Source organism: Lissotriton vulgaris, chromosome 4_1, assembly GCF_964263255.1.
Source record: "Lissotriton vulgaris chromosome 4_1, aLisVul1.2, whole genome shotgun sequence".
NCBI classification, from domain to species: Eukaryota; Metazoa; Chordata; class Amphibia; order Caudata; family Salamandridae; genus Lissotriton; species Lissotriton vulgaris.
Genome location: NC_141691.1, coordinates 1,105,137,724 through 1,105,163,537, shown reverse-complemented (window position 1 = coordinate 1,105,163,537; position 25,814 = coordinate 1,105,137,724).

Below are 25,814 nucleotides of genomic sequence, written 5' to 3'. Positions count from 1 at the left end.
GAAATAAGACGGGAAATTAACAAGTGATCCTTAAATTACGCAGGAGTCACTAACTCAGTCCGTGGGCAACTTTAAAGATAACAAGAGAGTTCAATTCTTTCATTAAGCCCAAATGGCTTCTGTGTGGACAGTCTTTGGATCCATACATTTTCTCTTTGAAGGAGGAATTTAGTATTGTCTCTACCCTCCTGTTTGGCGATTGTTTCCAGTATGGTGAATTTCAGTTGAGCAATATTGTGTTTCTCTTCATGAAAATGAACTGCTAGTGCTGATTTGGTACTCTTTAGACGGATGTTGGATTTGTGTTCTGTAAGCCTGGTTTTGATTTTCCGTTCTGTCTTTCCGATGTATAGTTTTCCACACGGGCATTTTAAAGCATAGATTACATTACTGGTGTCACATGTGGCGTTGACTTGGAGTTTTATCTTGTGGCCTTTCATGGGGTGGTTAATTGTATTGCCTCGGATGATGCAGTTGCAGTTTCCGCAATTGAAACATGGTTTGGTGCCTGAGTAGATAACTGGTTTACTTGGTTTGTGTTGTACAAGTTCTCCTAGGTTATGTGATCTGGTAAATGCGAATAATGGGGGTTCCTGAAAGATCTGATTGAAGTCTGGCTCCAGATTCAGTAATGGCCAGTGTTGGTGAATGATCCTTTTAAACTTGTTGGTAGCAGTAGAAAATTTAGAGACGACCACTAAACTTGTCTGTTGTTTCTTGGCACTTGGTTGTAGGAGTTTCTGTCTTTCTAGGTTGTTAATCCTCTGTATGGAATCTTCAATGATATTTTCAGGGTAACCTCTATTTCGAAATTTACCTGCAATTTCTTTGATCCGTTGTGTGGCATTATGTGGGTTTGATGTGATCCGTTTTGCTCGTGCCATTTGTGAAAATGGTAAGTGTGTTTTTAAATTAGATTCATGAAAGCTGCTGTAGTGTAGCATATTGTTCCTGTTGGTGGGTTTGGTATATAGATCGGTTTCGAACACTTGTCCCTTGATAGAGACTTTGACATCCAAAAAGTTGACGCAGTCTTTTGAAATTTCCCAAGTTAGTTGTATTCTTTCATCAATGTGGTTAAATTCCAACAGTCGGTGTTGGAGTTCTTCTTGTGTGCTTTTCCAAACGATGAAGATATCGTCTATATATCTTGTGAAGAGAATTAGGTGATCCGTCCATTGTTTGTTGTTGAGTATATGGTTTTCTTCAAAATGTTGCATAAAAATGTTCGCATACGCGGGAGCCGCTGAATTGCCCATAGCCATTCCCACGAGTTGTTGGTACCATGTATCTTGATGTTTAAAATAGCTTTGGTACAACGTAAACAGCATGAGTTCCATCAGGAACGTCTGGAAGGGTCTTTCCATGTCAGATTTAAGTAGAGACTGTTCAATTGCTTCAATCCCCAAGGAGTGGGGTATTGACGTATACAGAGAACGTACATCGGCTGTACATAAGATCAGTTCCTCGTTTGTTTCTAACTTGAGATTCATCAATTTCGAAATGAAATGTGTGGTATCCTTGGTATACGTTTTCATTGTTTGTACCATTGGTTGAAGGTATTTATCCAATAGTTGCCCTATGGGTTCGTGTAGACTCCCGCATGTAGAGACGATTGGTCTCATGGGGGGGTCCCTTAGGTTTTTGTGAATCTTGGGGACCATTCTCAAAGTCGGGCTCCTAGGGTTGGACTTGGTGAGAAAGTTCTTGGTTTTATCATTGATTGTTCCCATTTCATGTGCTTTGTCCAATATGTTGTTTAGAGTTTTTATATATTCCATTGTCGGATTCCCGTCCAGTTTCATGTATGTTGTCGTGTCACTTATGTGTTCCAACACTTTAGATTCATACATGATCGTGTTCATGATTATGAGGGCGCCGCCCTTGTCAGCTTTAACACATGTGATCGTTTCGTTGTTGGATATTTTTCTCAATGTAGTTAAATCCTTTTGTGTGATATTCTTGGTTTTTTTGTTCTTGTGGTTGATTTTCAGTAGATCTTGTTTAACTCTATTTTCAAATAGATCCAAGGTTTTGTGGCTGACTGGTTATTGAAATGTGCTGTGTGGTCTCAGTCCAAGTAGTTGGTCCGGTTCAACTTGCGGATTAGGTGGTAACACATTATCAAAAAAGTGGCGAAGTCGGAGTTTGCGCATGAGTTTAAAGAAACTGACTTCGAGTTCCAAGTTGTTTGAATCGGTCGTAGGTACAAACGATGTTCCCTTTTGTAAGAGTTGGATTTCATGTTGGGTGAGTTGGTAGTCGCTGATGTTGATGACTAGTTGTTCTGTGTTTTCTTGGTCTGTTTGTCCTTGATGGTTCCCGTTGTGCTCCTCGTGGTAGGTGGGTCTTTCCTTGTTTCTTTTTCTTTTGTTTTGTCCTCTCCGGGGTCTCCTTTTTGTGCTTGGCCCTGTTCTAAAAAAGGACTTGGATCTGTCTGTTGACTGGTCGTTGGTTGTTGTGCCCTGGTTGTATCCGGCTCTGTTGGTGTTGGTCGAGTTCTCCTTGTTCTTTGACTATTATCACTGTCCGATGAGGAAGTGTCTGTCTGCGAGGTGTATGGTTTGTTGCGTCTTTTCTGGGCGTAGACTTCAGCCCATGTATAAACCTCTCCGAGTTTATAGTCAAGAGTGTCCCTCCTGTATTTGCGAATCTTACGTTCATTAATGTCGTTGGTGTGTTTATCCATCTGGGTTTGAATGTCATCCAGTATGTTTTTGAGTTCGTCCTCCGATAACATTTTGGACAGTTCTGTGGATGTTTCATCTATTTCCCTAGTTAGTTCACCTAGTATTCCGGACAGTTCTTCAATGATTAGAAGGATCAAGTCGAGTGAACATTTGTTTAAAATTTCAAACCACCTTTCTTGAAAGGTTTTAGAATTTTTGCAGAGTGACGGTCTGAGGGCAATTCTGAGCCCCTGTGGTATGCGTAGATTGCGGTGGTATTTGACCAATGTACTCGCGTGTAGTTGTTGATTGATTCGTCTCTTGCTTAGATAAATTAGTTGTTTAATATGTTGCTCTTTGGAGCGGGTAGTGGCTTCCTGCGCATTTTCCTCCCTAATGAGTGCGTAGATCCGGTTCGCTTCATCTTGTTTAAAGGCAAAGGTAGAGGCCCTGGCCTCAGTACTCTTGGATATGTCGTCAAAGTTGCTCATGTTGTAGTGTTTGCGTGCAGCCGGTCCTGTGGTGGACGCTAAGACTTAAAACTGAAATGTGGGTAGGGCTGGCGCACAGCGGTTTTAAGGGAAGGTTTTTCCTTTGGTTTTAAGGTGCTATGCAAGTGATGTCAGGCGTCCCTCGACATCTCATGTAACAGTCAAAAATGTGGGGTCAGTGGACCACTGGTCCCATCCTCGTCTGCACACTATAATTCCTCTATGAGTCACAGAGGTTTCGAAAACTTTCAATGATGATTGCAATTATAGGTTTATTCATAAACTTCTTTGGTATGAATCATTGACATTCTTCATTTGCATAATGTGATACCATCCTTATGTACATCCAATGCATTTCGGGGTTGTCGTACACCCCTTCATCAGGGAAAGGACACTGTAATCAAAAACATAAGAATCATAAATGATGTCTCTATGGGACGTGGGTTCAACTTAAATAAACGCATACATGATAATATGACCTAAATCAAGGTAGGTGTTTTAGCGGTAGTGGAAAAGGTGAGGGTAGTTTATGGGGTTCACCTTCCTGTGACCCAGATATTCCCGTGTGGAAAAAATCGCATGCAAAGTCGGCGGGGCTATGCTTACGTGTGTCATTCAAAACAATTGCGCATGGTCCTGTAAATGAAGACGTAGGGAGGAGTGCATTAGTTATCAGTTAATGGTGCACAGAGTTTAACGGCAATAACATGATTCCCGGTGTTTGTAAAGTCGGACTAACCTGGGTGTTGTTAGTAGGTTCCTCCTTTCATGAACGCTGGTTCTGGCGGAAACGCCATTGACCGCGTTTCGTATCGTTAAAGGGACGCGATCACGTGTGCTAAACAACTAATTTATCTAAGCAAGAGACGAATCAATCAACAACTACACGCGAGTACATTGGTCAAATACCACCGCAATCTACGCATACCACGGGGGCTCAGAATTGCCCTCAGACCGTCACTCTGCAAAAATTCTAAAACCTTTCAAGAAAGGTGGTTTGAAATTTTAAACAAATGTTCACTCGACTTGATCCTTCTAATCATTGAAGAACTGTCCGGAATACTAGGTGAACTAACTAGGGAAATAGATGAAACATCCACAGAACTGTCCAAAATGTTATCGGAGGACGAACTCAAAAACATACTGGATGACATTCAAACCCAGATGGATAAACACACCAACGACATTAATGAACGTAAGATTCGCAAATACAGGAGGGACACTCTTGACTATAAACTCGGAGAGGTTTATACATGGGCTGAAGTCTACGCCCAGAAAAGACGCAACAAACCATACACCTCGCAGACAGACACTTCCTCATCGGACAGTGATAATAGTCAAAGAACAAGGAGAACTCGACCAACACCAACAGAGCCGGATACAACCAGGGCACAACAACCAACGACCAGTCAACAGACAGATCCAAGTCCTTTTTTAGAACAGGGCCAAGCACAAAAAGGAGACCCCGGAGAGGACAAAACAAAAGAAAAAGAAACAAGGAAAGACCCACCTACCACGAGGAGCACAACGGGAACCATCAAGGACAAACAGACCAAGAAAACACAGAACAACTAGTCATCAACATCAGCGACTACCAACTCACCCAACATGAAATCCAACTCTTACAAAAGGGAACATCGTTTGTACCTACGACCGATTCAAACAACTTGGAACTCGAAGTCAGTTTCTTTAAACTCATGTGCAAACTCCGACTTCGCCACTTTTTTGATAATGTGTTACCACCTAATCCGCAAGTTGAACCGGACCAACTACTTGGACTGAGACCACACAGCACATTTCAATCACCAGTCAGCCACAAAACCTTGGATCTATTTGAAAATAGAGTTACACAAGATCTACTGAAAATCAACCACAAGAACAAAAAAACCAAGAATATCACACAAAAGGATTTAACTACATTGAGAAAAATATCCAACAACGAAACGATCACATGTGTTAAAGCTGACAAGGGCGGCGCCCTCATAATCATGAACACGATCATGTATGAATCTAAAGTGTTGGAACACATAAGTGACACGACAACATACATGAAACTGGACGGGAATCCGACAATGGAATATATGAAAACTCTAAACAACATATTGGACAAAGCACATGAAATGGGAACAATCAATGATAAAACCAAGAACTTTCTCACCAAGTCCAACCCTAGGAGCCCGACTTTGAGAATGGTCCCCAAGATTCACAAAAACCTAAGGGACCCCCCCATGAGACCAATCGTCTCTACATGCGGGAGTCTACACGAACCCATAGGGCAACTATTGGATAAATACCTTCAACCAATGGTACAAACAATGAAAACGTATACCAAGGATACCACACATTTCATTTCGAAATTGATGAATCTCAAGTTAGAAACAAACGAGGAACTGATCTTATGTACAGCCGATGTACGTTCTCTGTATACGTCAATACCCCACTCCTTGGGGATTGAAGCAATTGAACAGTCTCTACTTAAATCTGACATGGAAAGACCCTTCCAGACGTTCCTGATGGAACTCATGCTGTTTACGTTGTACCAAAGCTATTTTAAACATCAAGATACATGGTACCAACAACTCGTGGGAATGGCTATGGGCAATTCAGCGGCTCCCGCGTATGCGAACATTTTTATGCAACATTTTGAAGAAAACCATATACTCAACAACAAACAATGGACGGATCACCTAATTCTCTTCACAAGATATATAGACGATATCTTCATCGTTTGGAAAAGCACACAAGAAGAACTCCAACACCGACTGTTGGAATTTAACCACATTGATGAAAGAATACAACTAACTTGGGAAATTTCAAAAGACTGCGTCAACTTTTTGGATGTCAAAGTCTCTATCAAGGGACAAGTGTTCGAAACCGATCTATATACCAAACCCACCGACAGGAACAATATGCTACACTGCAGCAGCTTTCATGAATCTAATTTAAAAACACACTTACCATTTTCACAAATGGCACGAGCAAAACGGATCACATCAAACCCACATAATGCCACACAACGGATCAAAGAAATTGCAGGTAAATTTCGAAATAGAGGTTACCCTGAAAATATCATTGAAGATTCCATACAGAGGATTAACAACCTAGAAAGACAGAAACTCCTACAACCAAGTGCCAAGAAACAACAGACACGTTTAGTAGTCGTCTCTAAATTTTCTACTGCTACCAACAAGTTTAAAAGGATCATTCACCAACACTGGCCATTACTGAATCTGGAGCCAGACTTCAATCAGATCTTTCAGGAACCCCCATTATTCACATTTACCAGATCACGTAACCTAGGAGAACTTGTACAACACAAACCAAGTAAACCAGTTATCTACTCAGGCACCAAACCATGTTTCAATTGTGGAAACTGCAACTGCATCATCCGAGGCAATACAATTAACCACCCCATGAAAGGCCACAAGATAAAACTCCAAGTCAACGCCACATGTGACACCAGTAATGTCATCTATGCTTTAAAATGCCCGTGTGGAAAACTATACATCGGAAAGACAGAACGGAAAATCAAAACCAGGCTTACAGAACACAAATCCAACATCCGTCTAAAGAGTACCAAATCAGCACTAGCAGTTCATTTTCATGAAGAGAAACACAATATTGCTCAACTGAAATTCACCATACTGGAAACAATCGCCAAACAGGAGGGTAGAGACAATACTAAATTCCTCCTTCAAAGAGAAAATGTATGGATCCAAAGACTGTCCACACAGAAGCCATTTGGGCTTAATGAAAGAATTGAACTCTCTTGTTATCTTTAAAGTTGCCCACGGACTGAGTTAGTGACTCCTGCGTAATTTAAGGATCACTTGTTAATTTCCCGTCTTATTTCACTCACTGTATACCAGAACATTATTTTGATTTATAATGTATATGATTGTATTACTTGACTAATTTTCTTTTTATCACCACATACTTTTTGGCATGCATTTGGCCATATCACCCCACACCTGATCATCCGATCTACCAGTCACATCAACACAACTACATTCCCTAACCTGCACAGCGTTTTAACCTCACTCGAACTAACGATAATACCACACTGTCCCTTTAGCTTTTAGGAACACTCCCATCTTCCTCCAGTTAGCACACGTGATCGCGTCCCTTTAATGATACGAAACGCGGTCAATGGCGTTTCCGCCAGAACCAGCGTTCATGAAAGGAGGAACCTACTAACAACACCCAGGTTAGTCCGACTTTACAAACACCGGGAATCATGTTATTGCCGTTAAACTCTGTGCACCATTAACTGATAACTAATGCACTCCTCCCTACTTCTTCATTTACAGGACCATGCGCAATTGTTTTGAATGACACACGTAAGCATAGCCCCGCCGACTTTGCATGCGATTTTTTCCACACGGGAATATCTGGGTCACAGGAAGGTGAACCCCATAAACTACCCTCACCTTTTCCACTACCGCTAAAACACCTACCTTGATTTAGGTCATATTATCATGTATGCGTTTATTTAAGTTGAACCCACGTCCCATAGAGACATCATTTATGATTCTTATGTTTTTGATTACAGTGTCCTTTCCCTGATGAAGGGGTGTACGACAACCCCGAAATGCATTGGATGTACATAAGGATGGTATCACATTATGCAAATGAAGAATGTCAATGATTCATACCAAAGAAGTTTATGAATAAACCTATAATTGCAATCATCATTGAAAGTTTTCGAAACCTCTGTGACTCATAGAGGAATTATAGTGTGCATACGAGGATGGGACCAGTGGTCCACTGACCCCACATTTTTGACTGTTACATGAGATGTCGAGGGACACCTGACATCACTTGTATAGCACCTTAAAACCAAAGGAAAAACCTTCCCTTAAAACCGCTGTGCGCCAGCCCTACCCACATCTCAGTTTTAAGTCTTAGCGTCCGCCACAGGACCGGCTGCACGCAAACACTACAACATGAGCAACTTTGACGACATATCCAAGAGTACTGAGGCCAGGGCCTCTACCTTTGCCTTTAAACAAGATGAAGCGAACCGGATCTACGCACTCATTAGGGAGGAAAATGCGCAGGAAGCCACTACCCGCTCCAAAGAGCAACATATTAAACAACTAATTTATCTAAGCAAGAGACGAATCAATCAACAACTACACGCGAGTACATTGGTCAAATACCACCGCAATCTACGCATACCACGGGGGCTCAGAATTGCCCTCAGACCGTCACTCTGCAAAAATTCTAAAACCTTTCAAGAAAGGTGGTTTAAAATTTTAAACAAATGTTCACTCGACTTGATCCTTCTAATCATTGAAGAACTGTCCGGAATACTAGGTGAACTAACTAGGGAAATAGATGAAACATCCACAGAACTGTCCAAAATGTTATCGGAGGACGAACTCAAAAACATACTGGATGACATTCAAACCCAGATGGATAAACACACCAACGACATTAATGAACGTAAGATTCGCAAATACAGGAGGGACACTCTTGACTATAAACTCGGAGAGGTTTATACATGGGCTGAAGTCTACGCCCAGAAAAGACGCAACAAACCATACACCTCGCAGACAGACACTTCCTCATCGGACAGTGATAATAGTCAAAGAACAAGGAGAACTCGACCAACACCAACAGAGCCGGATACAACCAGGGCACAACAACCAACGACCAGTCAACAGACAGATCCAAGTCCTTTTTTAGAACAGGGCCAAGCACAAAAAGGAGACCCCGGAGAGGACAAAACAAAAGAAAAAGAAACAAGGAAAGACCCACCTACCACGAGGAGCACAACGGGAACCATCAAGGACAAACAGACCAAGAAAACACAGAACAACTAGTCATCAACATCAGCGACTACCAACTCACCCAACATGAAATCCAACTCTTACAAAAGGGAACATCGTTTGTACCTACGACCGATTCAAACAACTTGGAACTCGCAGTCAGTTTCTTTAAACTCATGCGCAAACTCCGACTTCCCCACTTTTTTGATAATGTGTTACCACCTAATCCGCAAGTTGAACCGGACCAACCACTTGGACTGAGACCACACAGCACATTTCAATCACCAGTCAGCCACAAAACCTTGGATCTATTTGAAAATAGAGTTAAACAAGATCTACTGAAAATCAACCACAAGAACAAAAAAACCAAGAATATCACACAAAAGGATTTAACTACATTGAGAAAAATATCCAACAACGAAACAATCACATGTGTTAAAGCTGACAAGGGCGGCGCCCTCATAATCATGAACACGATCATGTATGAATCTAAAGTGTTGGAACACATAAGTGACACGACAACATACATGAAACTGGACGGGAATCCGACAATGGAATATATGAAAACTCTAAACAATATATTGGACAAAGCACATGAAATGAGAACAATCAATGATAAAACCAAGAACTTTCTCACCAAGTCCAACCCTAGGAGCCCGACTTTGAGAATGGTCCCCAAGATTCACAAAAACCTAAGGGACCCCCCCATGAGACCAATCGTCTCTACATGCGGGAGTCTACACGAACCCATAGGGCAACTATTGGATAAATACCTTCAACCAAGGGTACAAACAATGAAAACGTATACCAAGGATACCACACATTTCATTTCGAAATTGATGAATCTCAAGTTAGAAACAAACGAGGAACTGATCTTATGTACAGCCGATGTACGTTCTCTGTATACGTCAATACCCCACTCCTTGGGGATTGAAGCAATTGAACAGTCTCTACTTAAATCTGACATGGAAAGACCCTTCCAGACGTTCCTGATGGAACTCATGCTGTTTACGTTGTACCAAAGCTATTTTAAACATCAAGATACATGGTACCAACAACTCGTGGGAATGGCTATGGGCAATTCAGCGGCTCCCGCGTATGCGAACATTTTTATGCAACATTTTTAAGAAAACCATATACTCAACAACAAACAATGGACGGATCACCTAATTCTCTTCACAAGATATATAGACGATATCTTCATCGTTTGGAAAAGCACACAAGAAGAACTCCAACACCGACTGTTGGAATTTAACCACATTGATGAAAGAATACAACTAACTTGGGAAATTTCAAAAGACTGCGTCAACTTTTTGGATGTCAAAGTCTCTATCAAGGGACAAGTGTTCGAAACCGATCTATATACCAAACCCACCGACAGGAACAATATGCTACACTACAGCAGCTTTCATGAATCTAATTTAAAAACACACTTACCATTTTCACAAATGGCACGAGCAAAACGGATCACATCAAACCCACATAATGCCACACAACGGATCAAAGAAATTGCAGGTACATTTCGAAATAGAGGTTACCCTGAAAATATCATTGAAGATTCCATACAGAGGATTAACAACCTAGAAAGACAGAAACTCCTACAACCAAGTGCCAAGAAACAACAGACACGTTTAGTGGTCGTCTCTAAATTTTCTACTGCTACCAACAAGTTTAAAAGGATCATTCACCAACACTGGCCATTACTGAATCTGGAGCCAGACTTCAATCAGATCTTTCAGGAACCCCCATTATTCGCATTTACCAGATCACGTAACCTAGGAGAACTTGTACAACACAAACCAAGTAAACCAGTTATCTACTCAGGCACCAAACCATGTTTCAATTGCGGAAACTGCAACTGCATCATCCGAGGCAATACAATTAACCACCCCATGAAAGGCCACAAGATAAAACTCCAAGTCAACGCCACATTAAGCATGAGCGAATTTTGCGGATCTCGCGTTCGCGAATTTTGCGGATTTGCGGATTCGCAATCCGCAAAATCCGCGAATTCTCGCGAATTTGCGGATTTTTTTTTTTGTGTTTGCGCGGGTTTCTGCCAGTTCGCGAGGGTTTTGTACAATGTCGCAAATTGCGAACTTACCTGTCGGGTCGCAAGTTTCGCGAACTTGTTGTTTCTACGTGTCCAGCCTGTTTGGGACACTCTTCTTCATCACTGCCACTCTCTGTCACCACTGCCACTCTCTGACTACTCATGCCACCCTCTGGCCCACCCATGCCACCCTCTGTTTCATCACCACACCCTCTGGTTGTCCAGTGTACATTATTTTCGGCAAAGCAAAGCACACCTTCCCTGCCTCAAGTGACCTGAATTAATTTGGGGCTGATTAATGTGTCACAGAATATTTTTTTAGCTGGCACCTGCTTCCTTAGTGCGCCCTGATTAGTGATCTTTTGCACTTGCTAAGTGCTTTCATTGTTGCAAAATTAGTTACAACACCTGCCCTGCCCCAACTGACAATAATGAATTAGGGGCTGATTAATGGATTTTAACTTCCAGCCTGGCTCCTGCTTGTCTCCCTTAGCTGTAATTCAGGACCTTTGTGGCATATGTGTAACTATTCTGAGGTTCAGAGCAGGGTCACATAATAGTTTCAACTGGCAACTGAACTCTGGAGGGGCCCCTCAGGAAGCACTACAGGAAATGGCTACTAATGATGAGCCTGAACTTTTGAACCTGGTAAGTAGTTACTTTCAGTTTTGCTAAGATCGTATTTCTGCAATTTTGCACTTATTCGCGGGGCGCGAACTCACGCGAACAGTGCGAGCAGTGCGAGCAAAATCCGCTGCTCGCGGATTTGCGGATTTTGCGGGAGATTCGCGAATCTCGCGGATTGCGAATTTCCCGAAAATCCGCAAAATCCGCGAGCGAAACGGATTTTCCGCCCATGCTTACGCCACATGTGACACCAGTAATGTCATCTATGCTTTAAAATGCCCGTGTGGAAAACTATACATCGGAAAGACAGAACGGAAAATCAAAACCAGGCTTACAGAACACAAATCCAACATCCGTCTAAAGAGTACCAAATCTGCACTAGCAATTCATTTTCATGAAGAGAAACACAATATTGCTCAACTGAAATTCACCATACTGGAAACAATCGCCAAACAGGAGGGTAGAGACAATACTAAATTCCTCCTTCAAAGAGAAAATGTATGGATCCAAAGACTGTCCACACAGAAGCCATTTGGGCTTAATGAAAGAATTGAACTCTCTTGTTATCTTTAAAGTTGCCCACGGACTGAGTTAGTGACTCCTGCGTAATTTAAGGATCACTTGTTAATTTCCCGTCTTATTTCACTCACTGTATACCAGAACATTATTTTGATTTATAATGTATATGATTGTATTACTTGACTAATTTTCTTTTTATCACCACATACTTTTTGGCATGCATTTGGCCATATCGCCCCACACCTGATCATCCGATCTACCAGTCACAGTAACACAACTACATTCCCTAACCTGCACCGCGTTTTAACCTCACTCGAACTAACGATAATACCACACTGTCCCTTTAACTTTTAGGAACACTCCCATCTTCCTCCAGTTAGCACACGTGATCGCGTCCCTTTAATGATACGAAACGCGGTCAATGGCGTTTCCGCCAGAACCAGCGTTCATGAAAGGAGGAACCTACTAACAACACCCAGGTTAGTCCAACTTTACAAACACCGGGAATCATGTTATTGCCGTTAAACTCTGTGCACCATTAACTGATAACTAATGCACTCCTCCCTACGTCTTCATTTACAGGACCATGCGCAATTGTTTTGAATGACACACGTAAGCATAGCCCCGCCGACTTTGCATGCGATTTTTTCCACACGGGAATATCTGGGTCACAGGAAGGTGAACCCCATAAACTACCCTCACCTTTTCCACTACCGCTAAAACACCTACCTTGATTTAGGTCATATTATCATGTATGCGTTTATTTAAGTTGAACCCACGTCCCATAGAGACATCATTTATGATTCTTATGTTTTTGATTACAGTGTCCTTTCCCTGATGAAGGGGTGTACGACAACCCCGAAATGCATTGGATGTACATAAGGATGGTATCACATTATGCAAATGAAGAATGTCAATGATTCATACCAAAGAAGTTTATGAATAAACCTATAATTGCAATCATCATTGAAAGTTTTCGAAACCTCTGTGACTCATAGAGGAATTATAGTGTGCATACGAGGATGGGACCAGTGGTCCACTGACCCCACATTTTTGACTGCCCCCATGGTTGAACATTTCTTGAATGCCAACCATGATGTCAATGACCTTAGATGGACGGTATTGCATGCACTGCGTCCATCACAGAACAACGCAGACTTGGACAGAATGCTCCTCAAAAAGGAAGCATACCTAATTCTGAAATTTAACAGTGTACAGAAGGGCCTTAACAGTTTGTCCGAAGTTGCAAGACTTTGACCCAATAGTGTCCTGGTGCCTGATGACCGTACAGGTCGCGTCTCAGTTTATCCTCAGTTCCAATCAATAAACATGACACAATCCATGTGATCATTCCTGACATTAGCACAGAATAGCGCAAACTACAAATCCCATAAGTCTTAGCACACATCCAAGTGCTTTTCTCCATGGCAACAACGGTAGCGTCCATCTTTGGAATCATGCAGAACGCTGGAGGCCTTGACCGAGCAACACGGAGGTAAGCGATGCTCCCGTGGCACCCCGCCGCTGGTCTTTGTTTTACTCGCGGTCAACGCTAAAACTAACTAAAATCTCTTCCGTTTTCCATCAGCGGATACGGAGCACGGTGAAAATTGTACACGCCGGACCCCCATAAAAAGTTTGATCGGATATCAAGACCCCTTCGCACCGACTCTGACAAAACTTAAAAGGTACGTCCCTTGCTACCCAGTATAGTATTTAGCGACAACTCAGACCCCAGCTCCCAACACCAATGCTTATTTTTCTGCACACAGCGCCATTGGCCTCCTTCTCAGCGAGAGCCCGCAGAAGAATTTACCTTCCACATTAAAGGCAGCCGTCAACATCAAGTTAAGAAACAGTTGACGGTACATTTGTCTCCATTCAATTTGGCACCACTGCACATTCTGGCAGCAACGCGTTTTAGCTGTGCTAATGTAAACTCACCTTGTTTTAGGAAGCACCGCCAACTGGACTCCTCATGGAGCTCATCCAGCCTGCACTGACAATTGTCCTCTGAATTTGTTTCATCATAGAACTGGTAGGTCCCTCGGTTGAGTGTCATAACATAGGGAGTCCTGCCTTTTCCACCCAAAATACTTAAAAAAGCTTTCTTCCTTTCAAATTTCACAGACAGAGTAATTGTGCCCTGATGAGAATCCGGAAAACAAGCCCCTGGATTCGAAACGCGTCGGCCAATTAGAAAAGGATAACTTGTATACCAGCATTCGCTGGCTGATAAAGAATCCTGAATTTATTTTCGCGCTCCTTTCCTAATTTTCCCCCCTTTTTCTACTTTTCTTTGCTTCAATCAATGCTCTACTCATTTGAAAGTGTGTTTATCATTCATTGCCTTGCATATCTAATGTCACTGTCTGTTTTACATTGTTTTTCATTTTCGTGATTAATGACTACATTTCGTTTTTGACACTTTGTTGTCTAGAAAAGTCTAACTTTGGTTCAAATTCACATTGTACATATGTTTTTGTCTGTCTATAATATGTTGTTTTTGACAAACAGAGTTTAATCAAAAAATTATTCGGTATAAATAAAAATACCCAGTTGATAACGACAAGCAGCGTGTTCAACTTTCCATAAATGTGGTTGCAAATGTAAGTGGTGGGGCACTCTTCTTTGATTGCTCATATACTTAGGCCCAGCCTCCCCACTTGTCCTCTAGGGCCAAGCTCCCCTTGTGTTTCCCTGTGAGGCGTCCACTCCTGGGCACCCCCAAGGTGGAGGCCAGGCATCCTTTAGCGTTGTGGGGGTCGTTGTGGAGATTAAGCAAGCTATTGCCCAGAGTTGCAGAGTGGGACTCTATGATTGGAATAGGCACCGAGGCGAGAATTATCAGGTCCGTGGAATTTTGAGCCCAAGACCCGCCGAGGCGGGGAATTGAACCCTGGTCCCGGGCTAGACCTCTGCATCAGGGTCTGCCGCTCAAACCATTAAGCCACACTTTACTGCCTAAACAACGAATTCCATAACCACGAAGGCTAAACAACGTGCAATGCCAAACAACTACATTTTTAACCACAAGTTCCTAAACCACGAAATATATTTAAATGGTTCAATACCCATTTTTACCACTATGTTCTTTTTAATCAGCATATTTTTGTCATTTTAAATAAAATAAATATAATAGTAGATGACGCTATGCCCCCGACATATTGCCAAGCTAGAAGGATGAAAGCAGACTGCAGCCCGCGCTCGTCAGAGCCCGCCAACATGGTGGCTACAATGCGGAGTCAATCATACCAGGGGGCGAGAAGCATGTCAGCTCAGGGGCGCCCTTTACCCACTGACCACACAACATCCTCACATAGCACCGGTCCTGGTTGCCTGCCGAGTGTGTCATACAAGGGGGCGAAGAGCATTACAGTTCTTAGGGGGTGGGGTGGATGGGACACCCTGTACCTAGTCACCAAACCTCCAGCACCAAAGCAAAAGCATTCCCTGTGACGCTATACTCTGGACGTGCTGCCAAGCTGAGAGGATGAAGCCAGGCTGCAACCCTGCGCTCGCCAAAGTCCACCAACCTTGTGGCTACATTTCCACGTAAATCATAGAAGGGGGCAAATAGCATGTCAGGTCAGGGGGTGAAGAGTCAAAAGACACATGGGCGTGCAGTACCCAATCACCAAACCACAAGCACCAAAGCATTACCTGCGAAGCTACGCTGTAAGGATGAAAGCAGTGTGCTGCCCTGCAATACATAGGCCGCGTGGTTTTCTACATGCTGCCAAACTATATGGATGTCACACGGGCGCCCTGTACCCAGTAACCAACCTGCCAGCGCGTAAGCAAACGTATTCCCTGCGACGCTATGCTAGAAGGATGAAGTTAGGCTACAGCCCCGCAATAGTCAAACTCTGCATGGATGAAAGCAGACTGCAGCACCGCAAAACATAGCTGCAGGTTTTTAGACCTGCTGCGCAGCTATATGAATGACACACGGGTGCTCTGTACACTGTATTTTGTACTTCCAATGAAGGAATGCATTTCCTGTAATGTATGCTTTACATCCTCTTTGGATGTCTATGTTTTTGATGGTGGTGAATTTCGAGTTGAAAGTCTCCTGCAATTCTCCATGTTGAGAAAAGGTCTGTAATTGTAATGCTAGTTTTCGTGCTAGTATAGTGATCTGTGATCAGGGTCTGCAGGATTTTGTTAAACACAAGCATATTTGGCCACCAGCCGAGTGTATCATACAAGGGGATGAAGAGCATTACAGTTCTTGAGGAGGAGGGGGGGGCGGCGGATGGGACACTCTGTACCTAGTCACCAAACCTCCAGCACCAAAGCAAAAGCATTCCCTGTGATGTTATCCTGCAGACGTGCTGCCAAGAGGAAAGGATGAAGCCAGGCTGCAACCCTGCTCTCATCAAAGCCCGTCAACCTTGTGGCTGCATTTCCATGTAAATCCTAGAAGGGGCCAGAAGCATGTCAGGTCAGGGGGTGAAGAGTCACACGGGCGCTCTGTCCCAGCATGAAAGCAAAAGTATTCCCTGCCACGCTATCCTGGAAGGATGAAGGCAGGCTGCAGCCCCGCAATACATACCCTGCATGGTTTCACGACTTTCTAAGCTAGAAATATGACGTAACTTTTCGTGGTTTATGTAAGTAGTTGTTTAGGATGTTGTTGCAAAGGATGTCATGGTTAACTGAATGATCGTTGTTCGGGATTCGTGGTTTAGGTAATTCGTTGTTCAAACTTCATTGTTTAGGATGTTTCCCCACATACACGTGACATTTGAACAGAAATAGATATAAAGGTTAAAATATGGACTTTTTCACCTCCTTTACTCTATAAACCAAAAGCTATAGAAACAAAATAATACAAAAAGAAAACAATATTATCTCCTCTATTTGTTACAATTTGTGGTGTTATACAATGTATTGTCTCACACATTGAAACATTGTGCATTCATATATTTCAAGGCCAGTCGAAGAACCAGTAACTCCTTGCGTCTAGCAGCAGTAGGCTTGGACACATCTTGACTGAAAAAGACCTTATGACCTGACCAGAACATCTGCTTATGTTGCTTGGCTGCGGTAAGGATAGCCATTAAGTCAGAGTAAAGCAAAACATAGGCAATTATACCCCTTGGCTTGGTGGCCGAGGATGCATTTTGAGGCCCCAATCTCTGAGCTCTTTGAATATTAAAATCTACTGATTTTTGGAGGCCAACAATTTGCAGAACCTGAGATTTCAAGAAGGAGATCATATCAGTACCTTCAGAACCCTCGGGAATTCCATAAATTCTGAGATTGTTACGCCAATAGCGATTTTTCAAATCCTCTGTAGATCTTTTAAGTTGGTTCACTTCCTTAGTAAGGGATTCAACTTTAGCGATAACATCTTGAGCATCGCTTACCTTCTGTTCAACATCCGACAGTCTCATATCTAGGCCAGACCATTTTTCTTCAATTCTTTGTAGAGTATTAGTAGTGTCTGACATGAAAGGGCGGAAGAGACGTAATTCATCCATGATGTCCTCTAGCATAATAGGAAGAGGAGAATTAGTTGGAGAAGAAGGGTCTTTTTTCAAGCGTTTGCTGTTGTTACAAGAAGAGTCTTTGTGACCCCCAGAAGTAGTCCCTGAGGTACATTGGGATTTGTTTGACTGCTGAGTGAGATCCATACTAGACCAATAGAGAAAATAAAGGAGTGCTGAAATATTGACAGGCAGCACAGAATAACAGGTGCAGAGGACCAAGACCCAAAGAATCAGGTTCAGATAAGTCCACTATCGCAAGATGCATGGGAGGTGTGAGGAATCAGCCAGTATACTGAAGAGAGAGTGGCAAACACAATAAACTAGGCAGGCAACAACGTAAGTCAGTTAAAAAGTAATCGCAGATATTATTGCAAAAGAACACCCGTTGTAAGGAGACAAACCAATGAAGGTGGACGTACTATTCTGTATTGAGCGAAAGGGTTGACAAATCCGTTGAAGGGTAAAAAAACAGCAGATTATTAAGTGTTTAGTTGTAATGGCAATATTGAAGTCAATAACACCTGAGAGAGAACTGTTAAAGGAGGCTTTGTGCTTAGAACTGAGAACGCAAAATGCAGGTTAGTGCGTGTTAATAGCAAAGCCCAATGAAAGACAGCTGGACGTGGTCACTAAATTGTAGAGCAATAAGCATCAAAAAGAACTAGAAGTCATAGGTAATGTACATCCATGAAATGTTGGAGACGCATATAGTGACATAGGTATGCACACAAGAACATCTGCCATCACTGCTGGGCTGAGGTGAGAAGAATAATACAGTTGCAAAAATCGGCATCTATGAGGCACAGGAGAGTCTGCAACCACCAGAGGAGAAAAGTGCTTAAACTGCTTCTTCAATCACTTTTTCTTTTTTTTAATAAAAAAAAAGGGCAGGCAGTAAATGAACAGGTATTTTCCAAAACCGCAGTCCATTGAAGGAAAAATAATTGCGCAATGCTATGAGCGCACATAGAACGGCGGTCATAATGATCCGGCCGATATGACAGAACTGCAAAATGCCGAAAACGAACCTGCCTTCCCATAGCGGCAGTCGGAAACGCGCTAAAATTATCCCAGCGGTTTCCGACGTACGTGGAGCTGAATGTAGACGGGAACGAGGGCAGGAAGCAGTCCCTTCGCAGCGAGGCAGAAGTCGTCTCTGCGGAGCCTCCTCAGGACGGGCCATCTTGCCGCCGCCGCACGCTCTCCCTCTTTCACATATTAAATTTGTGGCCTCCATTAATATTCTTGGAGCATGTCTCACAATGGACCCACAAAGTGCAGATTGGGTTTGCCAAATGATTACTCCTACCTGAATGCATTGAGAGAAATAAAGTAAATAATTGTCTTGGGCTACAAAACAGCTTTTTAGGAAGCTGTAGGTGCTTAAAATATGCACTGCCATATTTGATCTTCAGGGTTGGTGCCTCCATTATTGCTGTGCACAAACATTTGTACAAAGCATAAAATATGGCCCATGGTCTGCACCTTTACCAGCTGCATAGGTAACACTGTTGCTTTGCAGAATAGCTGATCCTCTGAACACAAACAATGCAGAGTTATTGACTGCACACTAGAAAGTGAAAACTGGAGGATTGTACGTCATCTCTTTCATAAGCACGGCTTATTCTCCAATGAAAGGATGTGCAAGAAGCTGTGGGCAGGATCCTGATTCCTGATACTGTGGTTACCTATTGTATCCAGAGGCAGTGAGTAATGTGCAAGGCATTCCCATTCTCATTTTTCATCAAAATGAAGGCTGTTGTCTATGCCCTAATTCCAGTGTGGAAATGCTCTTCTCTACGTAATGGCAAACGTCCAAATCAGGTGCCTGAAGGTTGTGAAAGATGGTGTCCGCCAGGAGCTGGTTGCAAGGAAAGATGCATGTTTCTAAGTAAGATTGGCGCTTCAGCACTGTGAGGCTTAATAGAAAGAAAAGCCAAAGGTACCACATGGGTAAACAACAGGACTCATGCAAAAAGTGAATGAGTTCCAACTGGCTGAGATATTTCCATCAGCCCACCCTTCTGGTGGAATCTCATCATGTGGGATTTGTTAATCCATCCAAAAAGCCGCCCAAACCATCAAATGACAGTGCGGATATGGATGTGAAACAGAAACTCTAGCCAGAATGTTACTCAGAGGGTAATGCTAAAGGTGTGTGGTGCAGTGCTCTAGTAAAGTGAAAGTTAAAATTAACGACTTAGACAAAAAATATATTTAATGAGGATTGTCTAAGTGTCAAAGTTAAAACCACGCCAGGCAGTCTAAATTTATAACTACACTATGGTGCTGTGCAGGACAGTCAACATGTTTCAGCCAAATGGAAACTCTATCCGGCTTTCGTCAGGACCTTGATGATAATAAGCTACTGCAACATATGAAAAACGTGAAATGTGCAAAAAGTATATATAACCATAATAGTGTTTTTCTATATATGAAATGCTTATATCTACCAGGAACTTGGAGCCCCAATGTGCACTGGAAGAAGTAATTTTGACTTTATCCTGTTACAGAAAACATACAAAAACAGACACATATTTACATTTATATCTATATATTCACAAAGAAACTGTACAGACAACACACTAGCATAAGTGTATTATACTCAGCTTATTCATGAGCATACTAACTCTATCACAGAAAGAAGGACCTCTCTGTAATACTCACCTTCGCATTGCGTGGGAGACGACCTCACCTCGCCCGGCAACCGCTCGGGAATATGAGGCCCCGCTCTAGTGTGTAAAAAGAAACCATGAGGCATAAATTCCAACGTTATATATGCCCCAGCTAATAGCTGTTACATCTAAACTCTAGCAATCTAGATGTGGACGCTGTCAAATTCAAATTCAAAATAGTCTTTATTTCGATGTTTTTCAATCATAAAAGACATTTACATACTTGCCCCTCCCACACAACAAATAGTAAGATCCATAATTAATCATTTCAACTTTATCTAAAAAGAGAAAAAAAATTTATAAAGAAAATAGACTATCTCATCAATGTGCTGTTAAAAAGAATCCATGATTACAATCTTTAAATATATTATATTAAAAAGAATAAAACAGTATTAAAAAGAAATTCATTCAATGCTAAATACATCAGTCTCTTAGTACATTTTTCAAAGTCAAATAGCAACATGTAACTGCGGACCCAGGGGTTATTGCAAGCTCATTTTACGGGCCCGAATTATCCACATCCAGTGAAAGAATTTAGACATGGCTATAATAACTGGCTGAGAAGTATCAGTTTTTAAAATCCTAATGGCCTCACTAGCAGGTTTGAGGCCTAACTGAAGACAAATCGGTTTTAGCCAGGATTTTCTAGGTGCATTGTATTCTAGGCAGGCGAACAATACATGCCCAATGTATTTCCTTTGTTCAGGACAAAAGGGACACACCGAACTTTGGTTCCCACGCCATTTCGCAGTTAAAGCATTTAGTGGTAATGTCCCCACCCTCATTTGATGGTACTTCTTCCGGTCCCCTGGAATGGTAATCCAATCCCAATAAGGTTCTAGGGCCGGTACATGCTTGAGTTCTAAGAAGTCGTTTGTAAAAGATGGTTCGATACAGCGACCAAAGCTCTTTGCCCCAACCATGTTCCAGTACAAATCACGAAGTGTTTTCTTAGGTGGGAAAACATTCCCCACAGGGTCATCCCATAGTGGAGATAGGCCCATAGCCATATAGATTGCTTTCACCTCCCTCATCCATGATATTTTATGAGCTTTGTCCAAGTCTCTAACCTCGAGGAAGCCCTGAGCATATTGGGAGAGTTCTGGGGTTACCCATAATCTCCTCCAGTAAGCAACCGATCGATATTTGGCCATATCCTCGAAGCTATGAGTCCCTAGGTCATAATGGAGAGGTATCAGGGGAGTGGATACCGGTAAACCAGTGATGTTGCGCAAAAATTTGTTTTGGGCTACCATCAACTTTGTAAGGTTACTGGGCCCCCAGAGTTCGGCCCCATAAAGGACCGCTGCTCCAACCTTGGCATTGTAAATCTTTAAAACCGGGGTAATTGGCCTAGTGTGTGACGAATAAAATTCCTTGGTGAGTGCTCCTGTCAGTTGTGCATGCCTCGTGACCAGCTGGTTGGTGAGCTGTTTCCAATCTAACTTGGATGACAGGGTAATACCCAGGTAATTAAAAACTTGGGTCTGTTCCAGTTGTACCCCGTCCATAACCACCTTCCCTCTTACAAGTTTCTGTTTGTGTAAGACCATGAATTTCGTTTTGGCTGTATTGATAACAAGACCATGGTCTATGCAGAACACTTCAAAAACTCCAATGGCCTTCTGAAGACCCTGTTGTGTTTTCGAAATTAGTAACGTATCATCCGCAAACATCAACAAGGGGATCAGCTTTCCGCCCAACTTGGGTGCGTCGGTCGGTTGTTGCTCAAAATACCTGATCACTCTGTTGATGTATAATGAAAAGAGGGTTGGGGCTAGTACACATCCTTGGCGTACTCCCCTTGCAATGGGGAATTTGTCAGTTACGCTGCCCTGCTGATTCCATCGGACTTGAGCAAAATTATCCTCGTGCAATCTGATTAATAACGACAGGATATCTGTTGGGATGCCCTGTTCTTGTAGGGATTTCCACAGCTTGGCACGAGAGACCAAGTCAAATGCTGATTTAAGATCAACGAAGGCTGCAAAAAGCATACCCCACCCAAGTAGCACTACACGCCAATATAATAAAACAAATCTAAAACTTGATCAATGATACTAGTATGGGTGCGAAACCCTGCCTGTAGGGGCGACAGAATGTCGTTTTCATCTATCCAGCCATGAATACGCTGCAGCAGAAGCCTCGCCACTACTTTTTGTATGCATGCGATAAGGCTAAAAGGCCTATAATTGCCTGGATCCGAGCACTCCCCTTTTTTAAAGATTGGGATAATCTCGGCTCCCTTCCAGGCCTCTGGAATAGGAGAACCATTCGCAATGCCATTGGCTAGCAACTGGATGTAGGAAGCCCAGAGGTCCTTGTCATGCATAAATAGATCTGCAGGAACAGAATCCAAGCCTGGGGCCCTCGCTTTTGGGATGTTGTTCAGAGTTTTTAGAACATCGACTTTAGTAAAGGATAGGTAGCTAGCACTCACAGTTGTATTCAAAAGTGCCTCGCACCCATCTTCATCTCCATCCTCAGAAGCGAACTGGGATGCATAGTGGGAAACCCAAGCGTCTGGTGACACATGGTTCGTGGGTTCACCTCTTTTAACCCCCCTTCCCCACTTAACCATATCCCAGAAGGAGGTCATAGTTCTTTCTTTACTGGCTCTCAAGAGATCCCTCCAGTATCCATCATCCCATTCACCTTTTGCCCTGTGTTGTGTTTTTTTATACACGACTCGAGCATCCTTTATCTTGGCTATGTCTTTGGTCTTTACTGCATCTGACAAGGCCCTGTAAGCAACCCTGCAGGATTTATCGTACCATTGATCCTCCTTCCTTACAGGCCTACTCTGTCTTTTAATAACTTTTTTAACGAAAAAAAATCTCAGTTTATTAAAAAACACATCGTGGATCCTACTAACATTAGATACCGGAGCCTCCACAGTGGGGTTACTCCTTAGGTCTATGATAGCCTGGGTGGTTAAGTCCCTCATCGCTGCAACACTATCTTCGTTTGTTTCACAATTGGTCCATCTGATTCGTCTGTGGTCATTCGAGAGGGCAATTTCCACACTGTCCCTCGGTCCCTCACTTTTAGGTCGATCAAACAACCTAAATAACAAAATTAGTGGGTCATGATCACTTTCGGCCCGTGGCTCTATCCACATATCATCAAAGCTGGACCAATTCTCCTTATTAGTGAGAATGTAATCAATATGACTATGTGATGTGCCATTGTTAAAGGTAGGGGCACCCTGTTTGTCAGAACCCGTTCTTCCATTAGTGGCCCGTAGCCCGTGCTCCACCCATAGGACTTTAAATTGTAATGCGGCCTCTGACCATCTTTTAATAGGTAGTAGGGACAGCTGAGGGATTTCCCAAATATAGTCCTCTTCCACCGTAAGGTCTATATCATAGTTATCTAGGGGTTCAAAACAACAATTAAAATCACCAGCAACGATAACATTGCCGTTCAAACAGTATTGCTTAAGAAGAATATCTAGGTGGTCAACTGCCTCAGTGGGTTTACCACCTGGAAGCCCCCTTGAGTAAATATTAAAAATAAAGAGGTCCTTACAGTGTAATCGTTGGAATTTGACTAGCAGGATATCAGAGCTATTTGTAGCCAACTGGAGAACAGAATACCCACTGTCCTGTTTTACCCATGTCACCAAGCCCCCCTTTGGCCTTCACCGTAGGCTCGGTGTGGCTGAGATATAGAAGTGTAAGTATCCTTGCTTTGGTTCTGGGGCTACCTGCCAAGTTTCCTGGAGGAGGATTATGTCCTTAGTATCCAAGAAAGCTACCCAGTCCAAGGATGTTGCTTTGCTTTTTAGGCCTGCGACATTCCATGACACCAAGGTAAATTGAGCAGAAACATTACCATTGGGTAATTCCGTACTAGGGGGTTGACTAACCCTACACTCTTGGGATGAGATACTTTCACTCAAACTATTCTCTGTTACCACCAAATTTGAAGTTATTTTTGCATTTGCGCTGTTGGTAGTATTGCAAACAGGTGGATCATTAGGGTCATTGGTTCCTTTTAAGACCACTAGAGTATTTTGTTTGCTCATAATTTTTATCTGAGACGTGAGAATATCACTTACCGGGGTAAATGTCTGAGCTATAGGATCTCCCGCTTGGTGATCACTAAGTGGTATGGAGCATGCAATCTTACGTCCCCTCTCAAGTCAATCACAATCATTTAACCCTGATAAGATCCCAAATCTATTTCCCAAATCCATTCCCCATTCATTAGCTGGAGCCTTTGCTCCCCATCTGTTTCTCACAGTATCCCACACTGGCCCCGGAGTCTTAGGAAATGTTACATTTTGCTGTTCACCGTAGAAACATTTTAAAGTGAGGGGGACAACAGTCCCACTTCTTCTTTGGGGCGGAAGAATATTAGTCAAGACATTGGGTAGGACAGCCGGATGGGAAAAAGTCACCGCTACACAGTCTTCTTTGAACCTTTTTGGTCGATTCCCAATCCAGGCAACCCTTTTCGCTGTCTTGATTTCACCCGCTAGCTGCTGTTTCCCTCCTGGCGCCATCTGCATGTTTCCTGTTAGCCAATGCAGCGCCTTACTGGACAGTGATGCTGGGGATTCCAGTTGACCACTCGCCAGAGGCGGTACATTGGCCAAGACCAGTACCACTGGAGAGGCTTCCACTATAAATTGGAGGGGATCTATTTCTTGGCATAATACCGGCGGAATATTTAGTGTAGCCAAACCACCATCTATGGCCGCAGAATGATTATTAGTGCTTATTGGAACCTGAGTCGGGCCAATAGATGGCGTCAGGCCGCCCCCCTCCTCTGTTGCACTCACAACATTCTCCCCAGTTGCTTCTACCAATTTTGTAACTAGTGGTGCTAGTTTATCAACCTCACCCACAACCTTACTCTGAACCCCACCCATTTTTTTATCTCAGCGTTTAGTTTATCAATTTTGGCGACCATAGGCTTAATAATGGACTTAATTTTACATTCAAACATTTCGGCTATTCTATGGAACAGCTCATCGTCCATAATGCGTTTTACACTATCATCCCCATACTCCACACTTTTAGCCTTAATTTTCCCAGGGGGTGATGCCCTTTTCCTCCTTAGTCCTGATCGTAAACCAGCTCGATTTGGCTGGGTCTTTCTGCATGTTCTAGCTGGTCGAGTTTCCTGTTCTGAAGAAGAGGGATCTTCATCTGTATTTTGGACACGTGTCTCAAGATCAGAGTCAGCGTCATTTTCAGGGTCGATCACGACGAGGATTTCAGAATCGGCCGCCGGGGGAATATGTTGATCATAGTTATCACCTGCATGTATGTTAATGTCTATCAGGTCAATGGGAGCATCCAACGATGGAATATCTACCTGTGAGGATACTTGAGTTGGGCTCATGGGTTGGAGAACAGGTGACTGGCTTAGTCCCAGTGACTGTCTCCTTTCGCTATTTATTTTCGTAACCACCTGAACCATATAGTTATCTATAGTATTGGTAGTAGTAGTTGGGGCTCCTTTTTTAGGCATACTGAACACTTGGTAAGTAAATGC